The sequence below is a fragment of the Medicago sativa genome, chromosome 4 (genome assembly GCF_051527215.1).
Source record: "Medicago sativa cultivar Bolivia chromosome 4, Bolivia_mono, whole genome shotgun sequence".
In the NCBI taxonomy this organism is placed as follows: Eukaryota; Viridiplantae; Streptophyta; class Magnoliopsida; order Fabales; family Fabaceae; genus Medicago; species Medicago sativa.
In genome coordinates this window covers 34640455-34658629 of record NC_140752.1, presented here as the reverse complement: position 1 = coordinate 34658629, position 18175 = coordinate 34640455, and the positions used below count along the sequence as shown (strand labels likewise).

The following is an 18175-nucleotide window of genomic DNA, read 5'->3' as shown; positions in this document are numbered from 1 at the left end:
TTGTTATCAGTGATAGAACTTGCTACAGTTGATGAAGCACAAGAACTCAATCAATTTCAGAGAAATGATGTGTGGGATCTGGTACCCAAGCCTCATCATAAGAACATTATTTGAACAAAATGGGTATTCAGAAACAAGCTGAATGAACTTGGAGAAGTAGCTAGAAACAAAGTTAGACTTGTTGCTCAAGGTTACAGTCAACAAGAAAACATTGATTATACTGAAACAATTGCTCCAGTTGCTAGATTGGAAGCAATCAGGTTACTTCTATCCTATGCAGTAAATCATGGCATAATATTATATCAAATGGATGTAAAGAGTGCTGCAACATCCCAATATTTTATATACATTATATATGACATTTTAGTAAGTTCTTGATTTATTTTATTCTATACTAGTTACAAACCCGTGCGATCTTGTAAAAAAAAAAATTGTTCCAAAGGAAAAATGAGTAAATTAATGAATATTGCACAAACTCGGATATTCTAAATAAATCACTTTTATTGTATTTTTAAAAAAAAACTGTTATAAAGGAGAAATGAGCAAATTAAGGGAAATATCTGCATCCTTCTAAGAAATTGTTGTCGTTCATGTTATACCCTAATTTTGGACCTAAAAATACTTATTCAATTCTTCTTTTCTTGCATTATAAGTCATTTGAACTGTCTCTGATCAATTGCATCTTTCTCTGCATCTTATTTCAATATTATTTGCAAAATTCATGAAAAAGGGTATTTTAGTCATTTCCTGCATTCAACTCATTTTAGTCCTTGAAAATTGTTTGAGTCTTTTAAATTGGTTTGTATAAGTCCTTGTTCCAATCTCATGTCAAAATTCATTTCAAAAATATCAGTTGAGTCATTTTTTAGTCAGTTTATCCCCTAGGGGCATTTTAGTCATTTCCTATGTCAAAATTTCTTTCAATCTTTTAAAAATTTGTTTGAGTCCTTTCAAATAGTTTGAATAAGTTTCTATTGCAATTCCATGTCAAAATCCAGTTCAAAAATTGCATTTGAAGTCATTTTGAGTCAGTTTTGCCCCTAGGGGCATTTTAGTCTTTTCATATGTCAAAACTCTTAAAATTGTCCCTGAGTCTTTTCAATTGGTTTAAATAAACTCTTGTTTCAATTCCCTGTTAAAAATCCATTTTTAATTTCATCTGAGTCATTTTTAGTCGTTTTAAGCCTCCAGGGGCATTTTGGTCATTTCACATAATATTTCTGTTTCATTTTAATCTGCTTTGTTGTTTTTAATCGTCTCGCTTTACGTTAATTTTCAATTTACTTTTTCAATTCAATTTTAGTTTTAATTTTCATTTCGGTCCTTGTACTTTTGCTATTTACATTTTAATCCCTTTTAAGTTTGTTAGAGTCCAAGTGCCATGTGTCCAAATGCTATTGGTCCTTAAGAGTTTGTTACAAGTCTAGTGCCACATGTCCCACTCCAATTGGTCCAAGGCTTACCACATCACCTATATAAGTCAAAGGTCATGGTCAAAGTCCACATTCAATGATTCTTCACAAAAATTCATAAAAAAAAATCACAAAACAATTTTTTTCTTTTTCCCTCTTTTCCTCTCTCTCACGTGGCCACTCCTCCACCAGTTCCACCACCACAACCAACTTTCAACCACCACAACAAACTTTCTCCTCCACCCTAACTAACTCCTCTAACCTCCATAACCACCATAAACAACCACAAAACCTTACAACTTCATCTTCAACCTTCACCAATTCTTCATAACCCAAACCTTCAACCATCATCATCTTCATCCATAACATTCCTCCATAACCAAAAAGCTTCAAAAACTTTCTCACAAATCCATCAACAACCTTCAATCAACCTTCAAACCTTCAACAATGAATTACACAATCAAGAATCTGAACAAGCTAGTTTCAATGCACAAATCACGGCAAGGTCATGGAGGAGAGAAATCATGATTCCTAACAGCAGCAAGAGCGATCAAATTCAAGAACTGTAACTTCAGGTAAATCGAATTCGGCAACATCAAGCCAAGACCGTCCAGATTGAAAGAAAAGGATCCGCCATTTTTGAGTTCAAGGTCGCGTGAACAAGGGAGAAGGAAGAACCAGCAAAAACAAGTAAGAAGTGTTCTTCATGCCAATCCTTTTGTGTTGTGATTTTTCGTTCAAGAATCTGTCTTCAAAAGTGTTGAATCTAGATGTTTTGATTTATGTGTTTTGAGAATTTTTTAAGCATAAACACGTTTTAGTAAGAAAGAAGAAGAAAGGAATGAGGACAGAGCAGCGTTGCTGCTGGTTTTGCATAGCTCTTGTTGGACCGGTTCGGTTGAACCGACCCGTTCCTGAACCGGTCCAACTTTCCTGGATCCATTTCTTTTCCTCTTCTGCTTGTGTTATACTGCTTACTGTTTACACCCCCCAGTATGCTTACCGCACCCCCCTGTTTGCCTCAAAATTCATGATAAAATCTCTAAAAATTTATCAATGTTTTTCTTGTTAGTTTTAGTTGTTCTTGAGGCTTTTTTACATGTTAAATTTGACTGGAAAAATATATGGAGATGTGTCTTAATATCCTTGTTAGTTCAACACTTTTTCTTTTGATTAAATTGTATAGAAAAACCTCCAAAAAGTGCTCATGTGTTTTTTATACTTTGATAATGATTCTTGATGTCAAATATGCTGAATCTTTCACCTCTGAAATGTATGCAATTTCCTTGAATTTGTTTGTTGAATTTTTGGTACCTTGTGCTTCAAGTAAACTTGATGTCTTTTTTGTAGAAATAAGGTGGTGAATACACCTAAAATTTTGCTATGTTTGCTTGGCTTGATTGTTTTTACTTAATTTCCATGTTATGGCTGAAGGAAAAATGCTCTATAAAATTGCCATAATATGGGAACTATAAATCCTACACTTGTCACTATCTTGTAGTGAACTTTTAGGTGTATTTAACATCTTTTCTTTGTTAATTCTAGTTATGTGTTTAATAGCCTCTTGATTGCTTAATAATCATCATGATATTTCTCCATATTGTGTTTCTAACCTTTCATTTCTTGTTCTATAAGCACTTCATAAACATTCCCATCATTTCATGCATTTTTGTTCACTAACCCCTTTATTTCCATCTTGTGTTTTTTAGCTTTATTTTCCTCGCAATTTAATTTCACCAAAGTTAGAATGTAATAATTAGGACTTTTTGTACTTTACTTTTTATACAATTTTAATTTCTTGCAAGACCATAGAATGTATCTAGGCCAATGATGTAAAGGACAATGGACTCTAATGATGTACACCGACACAAGCACCAACACATGCACACACACCACTTTAGATATATAGCTAGAATATGCATGTTTAGATGTATGTTTAGGATTGTATGTTTAGATGAATGTTTAGGCTTTATACTTAGAAAAATCAATTTTCCAAAAAACTTGAACAAATTTCACTCAAACCATTTTCTAATAAACCTTGGGATCGAAATCCCATTGTAATTTTCCCTTTATTTTCTTAATCAAAATCTTAATGAATCTTAACCATACTTAGACCTTTTTGCAAATAACTAATCTCACCTCACAATTTCATAATCTCAATGCTCATGAAGCCTCTCAATCTCCATTCTTCAAAATCCCATTTTCAAACTTAAAATCAACCAACAAAAACGAAAATATTTTTGGAAGAGAACTACGGTGGATTTGATCCCTTAAACGGGTACGTAGGCAAGGAACAAAATTCCTTCATTTCAAATAAAATAAAAATTCAAACACATTCTTCTCCCTCCAATTCTTCACTTAGAAAACCCATAGGTGTAAATAACACTTTTCAAAATAGCATTTAAAAATAAAGCGCGCGCGTAGAAATTAAAGACGGTTCCTATAGGATACTATAGTCGTTATGGGTGCCTAACACCTTCCCGTAGCGAAAACAACTCCCGGACCTCGATTCTCAAGGGTTTTGCTTACTTTTTCCCTTCCCAAGAAAAAATAAGATATCACCGGTTTAAAAGGTTCAAACGTAATCAATGTTTGACACCCGAAAACCAAGATAAAACAGTTCATAAATGTGAAAATCAAGCAAGCATATTGCACAAATCTCATTTTGTTCAAGAGATTAGGAAAACAACATTATAATTAACATGATACTAATTCAAACCAATGTGCATATTAACGTTACATAATAGTTAGGTTTATAAAAGAGACTGCAAGTGTCATAGACTAACCAAAAAGATATTTTTGTCAATATTTACATCAGACAAACTGAAAAGAACAAATGACATCCCAAAGTCAAGATAGTTTACGATTACAGTCCAAAGCGATACGCCAAAATAGTAGAAGTTCAAATAGTTCAACAGCAAAGATCTACTTTGGAACAACTCGAACGTGCAAGTTCTTCGGTGACTTTTCGAGATCAAAGATGAGCTTACCACCTTCTTCTATAACACGTTCTCTGCAGAAATTGAACCACCGCCCACACAAGTATATTTCATAGCTTGCTCTTTCAGCGGTAATGAGGCGACACTTATACTTTCCATGTGTCTGGTCATCAATGAGAGTGATTGTTTTGCACTTTTCTTTCAGAATTGTTCTTGACACCTCGTTTGGGAAATGTTAAACAGCGAAATAACTGCAATATTAGTCTAATGGATATTAACATGGATAAGATGTATGCGAATATAGTTACATATAATTTATAAAACGAAGGTAGCATAACTAATTTTAAACTAAAGAAAATGTACCATGACTTCTAATTTATCTTCCTATATAGTCTAGATAAATGCATGAATGTGGATTATATGTACCCTGTTGGCCAATTAACATTGTTGAAACAAACGGAAATTAAGCATCGCTTCTGCATGTGCATCTATAGCTAGCATCATTTGACATTGATGTCTTCGAACATTTGGTGCAACTCTCATAATACCATCCAAACTGGTTAGGATTGAATTTAGTTGTTTTCCAAATAGTGATGCAGTATGTTTCCGAACACAAATTATGCACATGAAATAAAGAATAATGCAATATGTATTTTTAATTTGTGCGTAAAAAAACTCAAAGCATGTTTGTGCATAAAAAAAGCAGACCTTGACTAAGTTTATAAATTCAACAATTGGCCTAACTTGAGACAGATTGGAAAAATCGTTGTACGAAGTACGTTGAGAAGAAGCCGAACTCAAACTTAAATTCTGACTGAAGCTTTGACTCTGAGCTTGAGAAGTGTTAAGGTCACGACAACAATTCAAGAAACATGGTCAAAAAACAATCAAATCAAATTGTGAAATAATAAGTTACTCTAACACTATATTGTGAAATCATAATACAAACATACTAAGTCTTAAACTTCTCAACAACCGGATAATGTAGGTTGATAAGCAGCCTCGAACCTGACCAATTGTTACATATATTTGGGTTGTCATTGACTACAAAATGGAAGCAAAGAACTTAAGGTAAATAGATGATAGATGATAAAGCTACGAAGTATTTTTCCCATAGTGTTACATCAACCATATTCCCACTGCATAAGGAAATATATCTTCTAGGTCATTATCAAACTTATACAAAATCCTATCATCTGATGCTGACAAATTAGAAAATAATACCTTTTATCAACACAATGTTAAAAAATAAAAGATATATTTTTTTTTTTTACAAATACTATATTTACTCAATAACGTTTATTTTGTGTAACATGAATAAAAATTTGTATCATCATATAAATGACTTGTTAAATATTTGAATAAGAGAAACAATTTAAGTAGCCTGAAATAATAACATAAATAATATCAAAATAGTTGATTTATTCTATTTCAATTATACTCTATAACAAATTTCGTTATAAGAATACCATATTTTTGGTGTCTTTCAAAATTATAAGAATTTATATTATATGATATTATATTTGTTACATGGTTGGTGTCATGGAAACAAATACATTTTTGTTTTTGAATAAGAAAAAGATATGCATAGTTTATAAAAATAATCATACACATTATGCAACGCCAAAAAAATTATACGCATTAGCGTAACAAAAAAACATACACACATAAAGCATTACTCTGAACGCTAATGTGTGTGTGTGTATATTAGCGAGGTTGAAGAAAGAAAATAAAAATATTTGGTACCATTAAATGATAGTGTGAATAAAAATATTTGTGAGGTTGTGATGATTAAACGATATTGAAATTAAATATATAAGTAATAAAAAGATAATAAAATTCCTTTGAAAAAAAGGTAATAAAATTAAATGGAACCTCCTTAAAAAAAATTAAATGGAACGGTTCAAACAAAAAATTAAATGGAAGAAAAAAACATATTGAAATATAATATTAAAAAATAAAAGAAAAGGTTCCCAACGTGAATTGAAAAGAGATGCTTGTGAAATAAATTGTCGATAAATAGTTTTTTGAAGTAGTATTCAACAACTTTTGGCCAAAGCTCATTCCATTCAATTTTATGCATTAAAAAAAGTGCCTTTTTTTAGTAAGTACTTAAATGATATTGTATTTGGCCTAACTTTTCCTTAAAAATATAGAGAAGTTGAAAAAAAAACCCGGGTCAAACAATATCTTAATCTCCCACAACGGCAGTGTAGAAACAACTGAATTTGGGGGGAAAAAAATTAGAAAATAGTTAAAAATAAAAAATATTTGAAAATAGTTAAAAGTTTTTAAAAATATAAAAATTGAAAAATAGTTAAAAAAAAAATCGGTGAGATAGCACTCAACCAAGCAACACTAAAAGAATTTATATGCATTAGCGTAACAAAAAATAGACAGACAAACATAAAATATTACTCTAAACATTAATGTGTGTGTATATATTCGCGAGGTTGAAGAAAGGAAATAAAAATATTTGGTATCATTAAATGACAACGTGAATAAAAATATTTATGAGGTTGTGATGATTAAACGATATTGAAATTAAATATATAAGTGATAAAAAGATAATAAAATTCCTTGGAAAAAAAGATAATAAAATTAAATGGAACCTCCTGAAAAAAGTAAATGGAACAGTTCAAAAAATAAAAATAAAATTAAGTTAAATGGAAGAAAAAAATATTGAAATATAATATTAAAAAATAAAAGAAAATGTTCCCAACGTGAGTTGAAAAGAGGTGCTTGTGAAATAAATTGTCGAGAAGTAATCTTTTAAAGTAACATTCAACAACTTTTGGCCAAAGCTCATTCCATTCAGTTTTATGCATTGAAAAAAAGTATTTTTTTAGTAAGTACTTAATTGATATTGTGTTTGACCTAACTTCTCCTTAAAATTATAGAGAAGTTGGAAAAAAACGGGTCAATTAATACCTTAATCTCCCACAACTGCAATGTAGAAGCAACTGAATTTAGGATTATTTTTATTCTTATAAAATAAATAAAAAATAAAAAATAAAATAATGAAAAATAAAATATATATTTGGATGAGGTGGCACTCAACCACCCTCAACAATTAAGATTACCAAAATGCCCTTCAGAAGGGCAAAATGGTAAAATTAATAGTATTAATATTTAATAGATAGTAAATAGATTAATCATTTGATTTTTTTTGTGAAGGGATTATTTAATTAATTATTTGATTATTAGATGCTTCATAATATTTGTCTAATATTTGTCAAAAAAAAAATATATTTGTCTAATAAACTGTACCGTCCCATTTCTTTGGTTCCAAATAAATGATGATCGACCAAATTTAATCCTTCGATGTGCCATAAGTTTTGGGTCTTGAAACAATATTATGTCAATTTAATTTTTCATTAATGTTACTATCACCCATTAAATCATATACAATTATCTCTCCTCTTTTACATTATCTTCCTTCTATTTACATCCATATCCTTCTCAAATGTCTGTCCACGTCCATTTAGAGGGCATTAGGCCTAATACTAAAATATGCTTTTGCTCACATTTAATTCTATTATTCTTTGTTGATAAAAAAAAAAAAATAAACTAGTCAAAGAACCAAATGAATCTCTTTTAAATTGTCATGCGTTTTGTCTCTTGATACACGATACAAAATAAATTGTCTTCAATATATCATTTAAAACCCTTATAGGTTACCTTTTTCTCTTATAGTAGTATTTGACCAATATTTTATTACTAGGCCTTGATTATCATTTATCTCATTTAACACCGTCATTTTTCTCATTTAAGTACTACTATTGTCTTGCCAGTATTCACCATTTTAAATCTCTCTTTAATCCATTGAAACCCCTTAGATGTTCCACACAAGTCCCCACATTACATATTTCATTAGGTTAGCCGAATCCAAAAAAAAAAATAGAAGAAGGCAAACGAAAACACAGCACAAATGAAACAATCTTAATTACCATCTTTGATCCATCCATGATATTTGATGAGTCTCATTATTCTAGCAAATCTTCTCAAAAATCTGTCTTTTGTGGTGTTAGTATGTCAAGCTAGGAAGCTTAGCGTGAGGTAAGTGCTTTTTCCCCATACGTTTTTACAAAGTTCTAGGACCGTGTTATGAAATAGTGGCATAAATTGAAAAGAAAAACAAAAAAACAATTAAATTATATATTTAAGTAATTAAAGTTTCAGTTTTTAATATTATGTTTGAAAGTGATGATGTAAATTTTGAGAAGCTAGTTGCTTATCATGTGGTATATGCATTTTCTCTTTGTTTGCCTGTGTGGCGTGTATTATATTTTGATTGTGGTTGCCTAAGTGGTGGGAATTATGTTTTATTATCATTTTGCATTTTCTATGTGATGCCTTAGTGGCGTGTAAATTTCTTTTCATACGCATGCATGACATATGCATATTCGGTGTGATGCCTGTGTGGCCGGTTAAATATTCTGTGTGAGGCCTTAGTGGCAGGCAGACTATATCCGAATCATTTAGTTCTTAGGAGCATGCATCGTACGCATAATTGCATTTGAGTCGGCTATATATTTGTGATGTGTTAATTGATTAACTTCTCTTATTGCAATAGAAATGTTTATGAACCTTTTCTTAAGATTTATGAGTTGGTTGTATTTTTAGTTCTTTTGATTGAGAAGTTTTGATACTATCTATTTTATGACATTGTTTCTTGTGCTTTGAATATGAACCAATTTGGATAAGGAAATTGACCCTTACATTAATAAAATGTAGTAGGTACCAAAGAAAGAAATATGAAGTTGATGTGTTATCGAAGCGTACACGGGGTTAAATGTGGGTTTTTATTAAATTGTAACTATGATGTATAATATTTTTCAATATTATATATTTCCTTCGAAATATATATATGGAAGTATTGTGGATTTCTTCTGTTAATAAGAATATCAGCTTTTTAAGAATAATTTTGTATCAATTTATTTTAATAGTTCTATTATAGAAAGAAATATGAAGTTGATGTGTTATCGAAGCGTACACGGGGTTAAACGTGGGTTTTTATTAAATTGTAAATATGATGTATAATATTTTTCAATATTATATTTTTCCTTCGAAATATATATATATGAAGTTCTATTATAGAGATATTTTCTATTATTTTCCTTTTAAAAGTTTTATTTAGAAATAAAGAAATAGCCTTATACTTTCTAAAGAAAATGAATATTTTTAAGTAATGTCTTGGATCAAAAACCACGGCATCGAAGCGTACACGGGGTTAAACGTGGGTTTTTATTAAATTGTAAATATGATGTATAATATTTTTCAATATTATATTTTTCCTTCGAAATATATATATGAAGTTCTATTATAGATATATTTTCTATTATTTTCCTTTTAAAAGTTTTATTTAGAAATAAAGAAATAGCCTTATACTTTCTAAAGAAAATGAATATTTTTAAGTAATGTCTTGGATCAAAAACCACGGCGTTACAATATGGTATCAGAGCAATAATCCTAGGACAAATATTTTTGGGGTGGGACGATCTTGTATGTCGCATCTCCTTTGATTGTAGTTTGATTTTGTGAATGTTGACTTTGATGACTATTTTTGTGCTATATGTTTGGCAAAAAAAAAAAAAAAAAGCTTACTATATGGGTGAGGTATATGCCGTTAGTGGTATGCTTCAAGAGATGATTTTTCTGGTTGCTTCTGTAACAGAGATTAATATCAGGCTTAAAGGATTTATTGCTTGTTAATATGAGTTAAAAGTAGACAGAAAAGAATCCCTTAATTTTGAATTAAACTTGTTGACTTTTTTTGAATTTGAATAATTGTGATTTATTTCTTTTATTAATATTGTCATCTGTCTAGACAATATAAACATCTAGATTAGTAGTAGTAAATTAAGATGAATTGTGGAAACCAAACTGTGTAAATAACTACGTGTATATGAGTATATGGATTTTGTGGTCTTGTACAATTTTTCTTTAGTTATATAGATATGTTTGTGACCAAATAACGATTTCTAGTTTCTGATTACATAAATTTAAAAATATAATTTGTGTTATTCTTGTAAAGTGATTTTATGGTCTCCTTATTTTGTTTTTTGTCAAAAAAAAAAAAATTTGTTTTGATCACTACGTCTACATTTATTTTGATTGATTTGAGAATGTTTTTGAAACAAAAAGGAAAACTGTCTTTTATAAATAAATAAAAAAATTAATACTTGATATGGTTGTTTACCAGCTGATAAATTGTGGGTGTTTCTTCAAAAAAACAAATTTTGGGTGTTAAATTTTTTGAAATAATTTTAAGATTTTTTGAAATAATTTTTTTGAAATAATTTTGGGTGTTTATTAATATCTGTTTTGGGTTATGATTCAATGTGTAGTTTTTTGATGGTGCTATTTTGGATTTATTTTTATGAAGAAAAAAAAATGATGAATTATTTTTAGAATGTTAAGATGATGAAATGAAACCATTCTTTCTTAATAATAATATGATTGTGTGTCGTGTGTTTGGTATGCTTGTTGTTTGTTCTGGGTCATTCGATTCTTTTTTATTATTTTATTGGATTTTAACTTTATTAATAATCAATCAGGGTCTGTGTACACAGCTTAGGAAGAAGAAGATGTCTCACAGGAAGTTCGAGCACTCAAGACACTGTTCTTTGGGATTTCTCCCAAGAAAGCGTGCTGCTCGTCACAGAGGAAAAGTGAAGGCTTTCCCTAAGGATGACCCAACCAAGCCACCCAAGCTAACTGCCTTCTTGGGTTACAAGGCTGGTATGACACACATTGTCAGAGAAGTCGAGAAGCCAGGATCCAAGCTTCACAAGAAGGAGACTTGTGAGCCCGTGATAATCATTGAGACCCCTCCTATGGTTGTTGTCGGTGTTGTGGGCTATGTGAAAACTCCCCGTGGTCTCCGAACATTGAACACTGTCTGGACTCAGCATTTGAGTGAGGAATTTAAGCGTCGGTTTTACACGGACTGGTGCAAGTCCATGCAGAAGGCTTTCCGCAATTACTCAAAGCAGTATAAAAGTGATGAGGGGAAGAAAAACATTCAGACCCAGCTTGAGAAACTGAAGAAGTATGCAACTGTTATCCGTGTGTTGGCTCACACTCAGATCAGGAAAATGAAGGGTTTGAAGCAGAAGAAAGCCCATATCATGGAAATTCAAGTTAACGGTGGTACCATCGCACAGAAGGTGGACTTTGCATACAGTTTCTTTGAGAAGCAGGTTCCTATCGATGCTGTGTTCCAGAAGGATGAAATGATTGACGTCATTGGAGTGACCAAGGGTAAGGGTTATGAAGGTGTTGTTACTCGTTGGGGTGTTACTCGTCTTCCTCGTAAGACTCACAGGGGTTTAAGGAAGGTTGCATGTATTGGTGCTTGGCATCCTGCTAGAGTTTCTTTCACTGTTGCAAGAGCTGGTCAGAACGGATACCATCACAGAACTGAGCTGAACAAGAAAATTTACAAGCTCGGCAAAGTTGGAGAGGAGACCCATGGCGCCCAGACTGAGTTCGATAGGACTGAGAAAGACATTACACCTATGGGTGGTTTCCCACACTACGGTATTGTCAAGGAGGATTTTCTGATGATCAAGGGAGGCTGTGTTGGTCCTAAGAAGAGGGTTATTACTCTGCGCCAGTCCCTTCTTAAGCAGACTTCTCGTCTTGCTCTTGAGGATATCAAACTCAAGTTTATCGATACCTCTTCCAAGTTTGGACGTGGTCGTTTCCAGACAACATCAGAGAAGCAAAAGTTCTATGGACGCCTCAAAGCTTAATTATGGTAGTAGTTTTGAAATGATGGGAACTTGTTTTTCATGTTTTGTTACCATCTGTTTTAAACTATGTACTGTCTACATCTGAACTTGTTTTCTGCTCTTTTGGAGTTCTTTGTGTTTGCTGGTCTGTTTTTGCGAGTTTTAGCAGTGTTTCTTACACGCGCTCGTAGTGAATAAAATTTGCTGATTCTAAAAAAAAATTAACTCGATACTCGGGTTATTTTAGTTTTCCTATTTATAACTGCAGTACTTTTGTTTCAAAAAAAAAAAAAACTTTATTAATAAATTGTTGGTTGTTTTTTTTGAAGAGGATAAATTGTTGGTTGTAAATTAGATGATACTTTTGAAACCCCCTAAGGTAAGACTAAATAGTGATTTTTTTTTCTTCTTCATAATCAACGTAGTTGTTTTGAGAGATAGAAATGTTAAGTGGGACTGTCTACACTACCATCATGAGTTGCTTGTTGACTATTGACAAAGTGAGGAATTGATCACCCTCAATCTCTTGTTGATGGTAAATGAGATCATGGGGACAATTTATTAGGTTAAGGCAAACGAAAACACAACACAAATGAAACAATCTTAATTACTATCTTTGATCCATCCATGATATATGATGAGTCTCATTATTCTAGCAAATCTTCTCAAAAATCTGTCTTTTGTGGTGTTAGTATCTCAAGCTAGGAAGTTTAGTGTGTGGTAAGGGCTTTTTCCCATACGTTCTTACTAAATGCTAGGACCGTATTATGAAATAGTGGTTGAAATTCTCATCAATTGAAAAGAAAAAGAAAAATGCGGTCATCGATCCTCACAACATCATTTAAAGAGTAAAGCATAATTATTTTTTATGGCTTTCTACGAATGTTGTTCCTATTGCTTTTAGTTTCCATGATTGATGGAGGCATCCGCTGTTATGTATATATGAGTGTCATGTAATTTTGTTTTATTTTTGAGGGTGAGAGGGTCTTTTATCAACCATTGGATATGGCTCAGATTGAAACTCTTATTTTAGTGATTGTCATGCTTGATATTTTTCCCCTGATTTCATTCCTAAACCTGTGGCTACTCATCTTCATCCTCAGACCCATTCCCATGGATCCAAGCAATTTTTTTCAATCCCCATCTAACATCGACATACCAAAAGATTATCAACCAACAACTTTGAAAACGGAAAGACCATCAAAAGTAGCTGAGAAAGGAACCATAATGATAGATGAGAATATCTGACAACATCTTCCGTGTTCTTCGTTGGTGTTCCCATTCGCCGGAGTTCATCTCGGTGTTCCCATTCGCCGGAGTTCGTCTCGGTGTTCCTGTTCGCCGATGTTTCTATTCGCCGGAAAAAGATCGATTTCTTAGTTATGCTTTGATTTTGGATCTGGGTTGTGATGTTCTTGAATATTGTTTTAACATTTACATTTACTTAAGTTCAGACAATGGACATGGGTGAAGTGGCATTAATTCATCCATGTCCCTCAACTTAATTAAATCTCTCTCACCAATATTGAGCAACCAAAATAATTTGGTTCTTTTATTCCATATTAACTTAATTCTTCTTGCGAGAATTAATGTAGTTGATGGAAATGGGTGAAATGACATTGAATCAACGTGGACGATCAATTTAGTTGAGGGACATGAGAGAAGTGGCATTGGATTACAAAGCAGTGTTACTCAATCAGGCTAAATCGGATGAGACACTTGGGCCAAATAATGAGAAGAGGGTCCATTGTCTGAATTTTGGATGCTTCATCAAAGTGTTTCGTGGTTTGAAAATTCTGTATCTAACTTAAGAAGCAACTATCATCGAAGTGATTATTATTGCTATATTTGTGGCTTTCAATGGTCTTCCCATTATACTTCCCATGTTTTTGAACAAAATCATTCTTAGCCTACACCATTAATAATTAACATTCATGTAATTTTTCCATGTTAATATACTTTATTTTTGTTATTATATGATTGTTCTTATTTTACATTTTCTTTATTTGATGATTTAGAGTTAATATGATTTGTTGAGTATCACATTAAACTTGAGGCAATGGTGCATACTTCTATTTTAAAAGTTCTCTTATAAACATGAGGACTTTTATCAGAGTGAGGATGCCATATGGTGGATTTGTTGGTCCATATTTATATACTAGTCGAAGGACAAAAACTATTTACAATTCCACTTTGTACTCCAAAGTTTGGTGAACCTTCTGTACATTCTTTTTTTCACCCACAAACTTAATCCTTTCCTTCATGCTTTTTGCCACTCTTTTTCGTTGATGCATAATACCTTTTATTTTCTTCTGCTCTCTTTAGTTGTTTGTTAAATGGAATTCCTAGTAATAAATTGGTAGTCTTACTTTAATGTGTCATTTGTGGCTGCATTTATTCTTTTTTTCCAGGCCTCCTTTTTGGCATTAAAAGCAACCTATTTGAGAAATACATGAATCAATTATTTTAACATCATCCATGGAACAATCAAACCGAAAAGCACCATCGAAAGATCTATCGTCGTCAAACATGGGCATGTCGCCACCACTACTACATGCATACTCCGGATACCCGCTTCACAACAATTACTTGTCCGTTAACCAAATAAACAAATTAATGTGTCGGTTCCTTAGATGTTCTTGTTTAACCTTCACACGCTCATTTCCGCACTTATACTAGCTGTGGTGCTGAATCCTGAATCTGGAAAACAGGAGATCCAGGATTCAGCACAACTAGGATATATGCGGAAATGAACACACATGTGAAGGTTAAACAAGAACATCTAAGGTACCCACGCATAAATTTTTTTATTTGGTTAGCGGGGGGAGTTATTGTCGCCGAGCGGGTATATATGTATCTGGAGTATCCAAGTGGTAGTGGTGGCTAGGGATGGCAATGGGTACCCTGTGGGTAGGGTACTACAGTGCCCTTCCCCATACCCGCATTTGTAAAAAATACCCGTACCCGTGCCCGTACCCTCGTGGGCAACAACTTTAGTCCCCTTCCCCATACCCTATGGGTACCTAAGTGCCCATACCCGCACCCATTACCCGCACTTTAACTATGAAAAGACAATAAAAACATCACAATTGAAATAAAACTACATTCCAAATTTTTTAAAATTAACTCATAAAATAGTACGAATCTTAGTATTTAGTCAAATAAAAAACATCCAAAACATCCCTAAAAAATTGTACACCGGCATGATGGAGTTGTTATTGTATTAAGAAGTTTTTTGGTTTAAGTTTAGGTTTAGGCTTAAAGAGCTAAATAAATTAATTAATTATACACCAAAAATAAATAAATTATTTTATGATATTATATAGATAAGTATATGCGGGGTTGCGGGTCTGGGCAGTATAGTACCCTTACCCGTGCCCATACCCTTTCAAATTTGTGGGTATTACCCGGACCCGTGCCCAAACCCATAAATGCGGGGTTTTACCCTACCCATTGTGGGTATTTTTTGCGGGTACCCATAGGGCCTGGGTCCAATTGCCATCCCTAGTGGTGGCGGTGGTGACGTGCCCATGTTTGACGAGGATTGATCTTTAGATGATGCTTTTCGATTTGATGGATCATGGATGATGTTAAAATAATTGATTCATGTATTTTTCAAATAGGTTGCCTTTTATGCCAAAAAGGAGGCCAACAAAAAACAATTGGTGCGATGTATGTTGCCTTTTAAAAGTGTTACCAACAACTAGGTTGCCTTTTAAAAGTGTTACCAACAACTTTACCATAAGAACAACAACAAAACATCCATTCTTCTGCACGATTCCAACTTATAAGGATGTGATAGCGAAAAAAAATAGACTTTATATGTCTCAGATGAAACGTGTGCTTGATGATTTGTCAAATCTGATGATTCCCCGAGTTGATAATGTCACTATTGGTCGAGTTGCACGTGAAGAGATGCCATGGAGGATTTGTTGGACCATATTTTATACATTGGTTGAAGGACAAATGTTGTTTACAGAACCCCACTCTGTACTCCAAAAGTTGGTTAACTCATGTACATTCTTTTTGCATTCACATATTTAATCCTTTTCCTTCATGATTTTTTACACTCTTTTTTCATTTATGCATAACAACTCTTTCTATTATAGATTTTTATTTTTCATGTACTCCCTTTAGCTGTTTGTTAAATGGGAATCCTAGTAATAAATCGACAGTCTTTATTCAATGTGTTATTTATGGCTGCATATATTCTATTTTCCAGCCCAACAAGGATCAATTTGTTCAATTATATGCTGTGGGACGTATCTCAAGGTTAAATTAATACATTAAATAGAAACTTTAGTGTGCTTGCTACTTATGCGGGCATGCAATTGTTTTTGAAGTAAGAGTATGTTATCAGATATGATGTTATGTTTTGGTCCCTTATGTAGGTTTTTTGGTGTCCTCTTATATAAGATTTTTTTTTTCTTCATTCAAAACGGAATGCAAAGGCATTACAATAGGAAAGGTGATCCCAATTAAGTTGGTATCACTACCAATAAATCTATAGTTAGGCAGACCATATGAATAAGTCCTCAGTAACAAATTTATGAAGAAGGATCTCAAATATCAGACACTGGTTTCTAACTCAAATGATATAGTACATCAATATATTTAGTTTGCTTATCTTGAAATAACTTCAAATTATAAAAGATTTAAAATGTTATAAATGGTTAGTTTTTAAATAATGTTAATTTTAAGATCAAAACTACTCTAGAAAAAGGATTCTTTACTTCTAGAATTATTGTTTTCCCTGAAAATAAGCATATAACTAAGGCAAATTACAATGAAACCGAGCACCCTCCATTGTTCACCGACTTGTTTGATTCATAAGCTGCTGTGATCTTCATTAATTTAATGCAATCATCATAAGCTGCACAAGAAACTAAATAATAATGAATTATGTTTTAATAATTTGGTGTCTTATTAATACTTAATGTTTTACAAATAAGTTTGAAGGGAAGATATTGGCTACTACAATACAAATCACATTTCCATTCGTGCACTACAGTACAATTGAGGTTATTGGTGTAAAATGAGAGTTATTTTCACACATAAATTTATTTTAACATGTTTATGAAAGAATATTTATTAGGAGAGGTTTTCCCTTAAAATCGATCATGGTTGGAACATAGAGTCGTGACTCTGCTCATATATGCTTCTCTGTACGGTAGCAAGCAAAAGGCGGATGAGTTTACTCCCCAACGTGGATATGCCGCCATCATAGGTAGTGTCGTTGCTGATGCCGATGATGATACTATTACTAGTTATCGGTATATAACTGTTTAACATCTTCCAATCAGACTCAGTTCACTATCACATCACCAACACCGAATCCACTTGTTTCACCAGTGACACCACCTCCATCAAAACCAGACTCACTTGCTTCACAACTGACAACACTGAAACAAGACCACATTGTCCAGAACCCTCTCCCACACCCCATAATGTGGAAACCGTGCAAAAGACACACAAAACCATATTGGGAAATTAAAACCCTATGAAGATATCTAAAAGTTGGACAATTTTTGTGCAAAATTGGGTAGCAGAAAATTTGGGATTGCTTATTTTTGCATCGAGAATTCCACTAGCCTAAAGTATGTTTGTAAATCAATATTAAAGAGGAACCTTAAGTCTTAAAATGATAGAGAATATATTAGGTGAAAAATTCAAATATACGATCACAATATGGATAGATTACATTAGGCACAACTTTAAAGAGGCCACTGGAACTCTCTGTGCATAAATAAGCAATCCGAAATTTTCCGCTTTCCAAATTTGAACCAAAAGTGTACAACTTTATTATAATTTCATATGGTTTTCTGATATGATTTTGTGTGTCTTCCAAATGATAGGGTCTGGGAGAGGATTTTGGATTATGAGGTGTTGTCACTAGCAAAGCAAGTGTGTCTGGTTTTGGTGTTGTCAGTTGTGAAGCAAGTGAGTCAGGTTTTGATAAAGGTGGTGTTACGGGTGAAAAAGGAGTCTTGCTTTGATGGTGCTTTAGTGATTATGTGGCGCAAGCGTGTATAAAAAAAGAGCAATGCTATATCTCTAGAAAAATAACATCAAGAATTCTTCAAGA

The 18175-nt window shown here is 32.6% G+C and overlaps 1 pseudogene across 1 annotated transcript; it reads left to right on the top strand.

The window, feature by feature from the left end:
- The first annotated feature begins 10905 nt into the window (after positions 1-10905).
- On the top strand, positions 10906-12178 carry LOC146928986 (large ribosomal subunit protein uL3z pseudogene; annotated as a pseudogene). Its single transcript, XR_015005914.1, has one exon. The product of XR_015005914.1 is annotated as a large ribosomal subunit protein uL3z pseudogene (transcript).
- The last annotated feature ends 5997 nt before the right edge of the window (positions 12179-18175 follow it).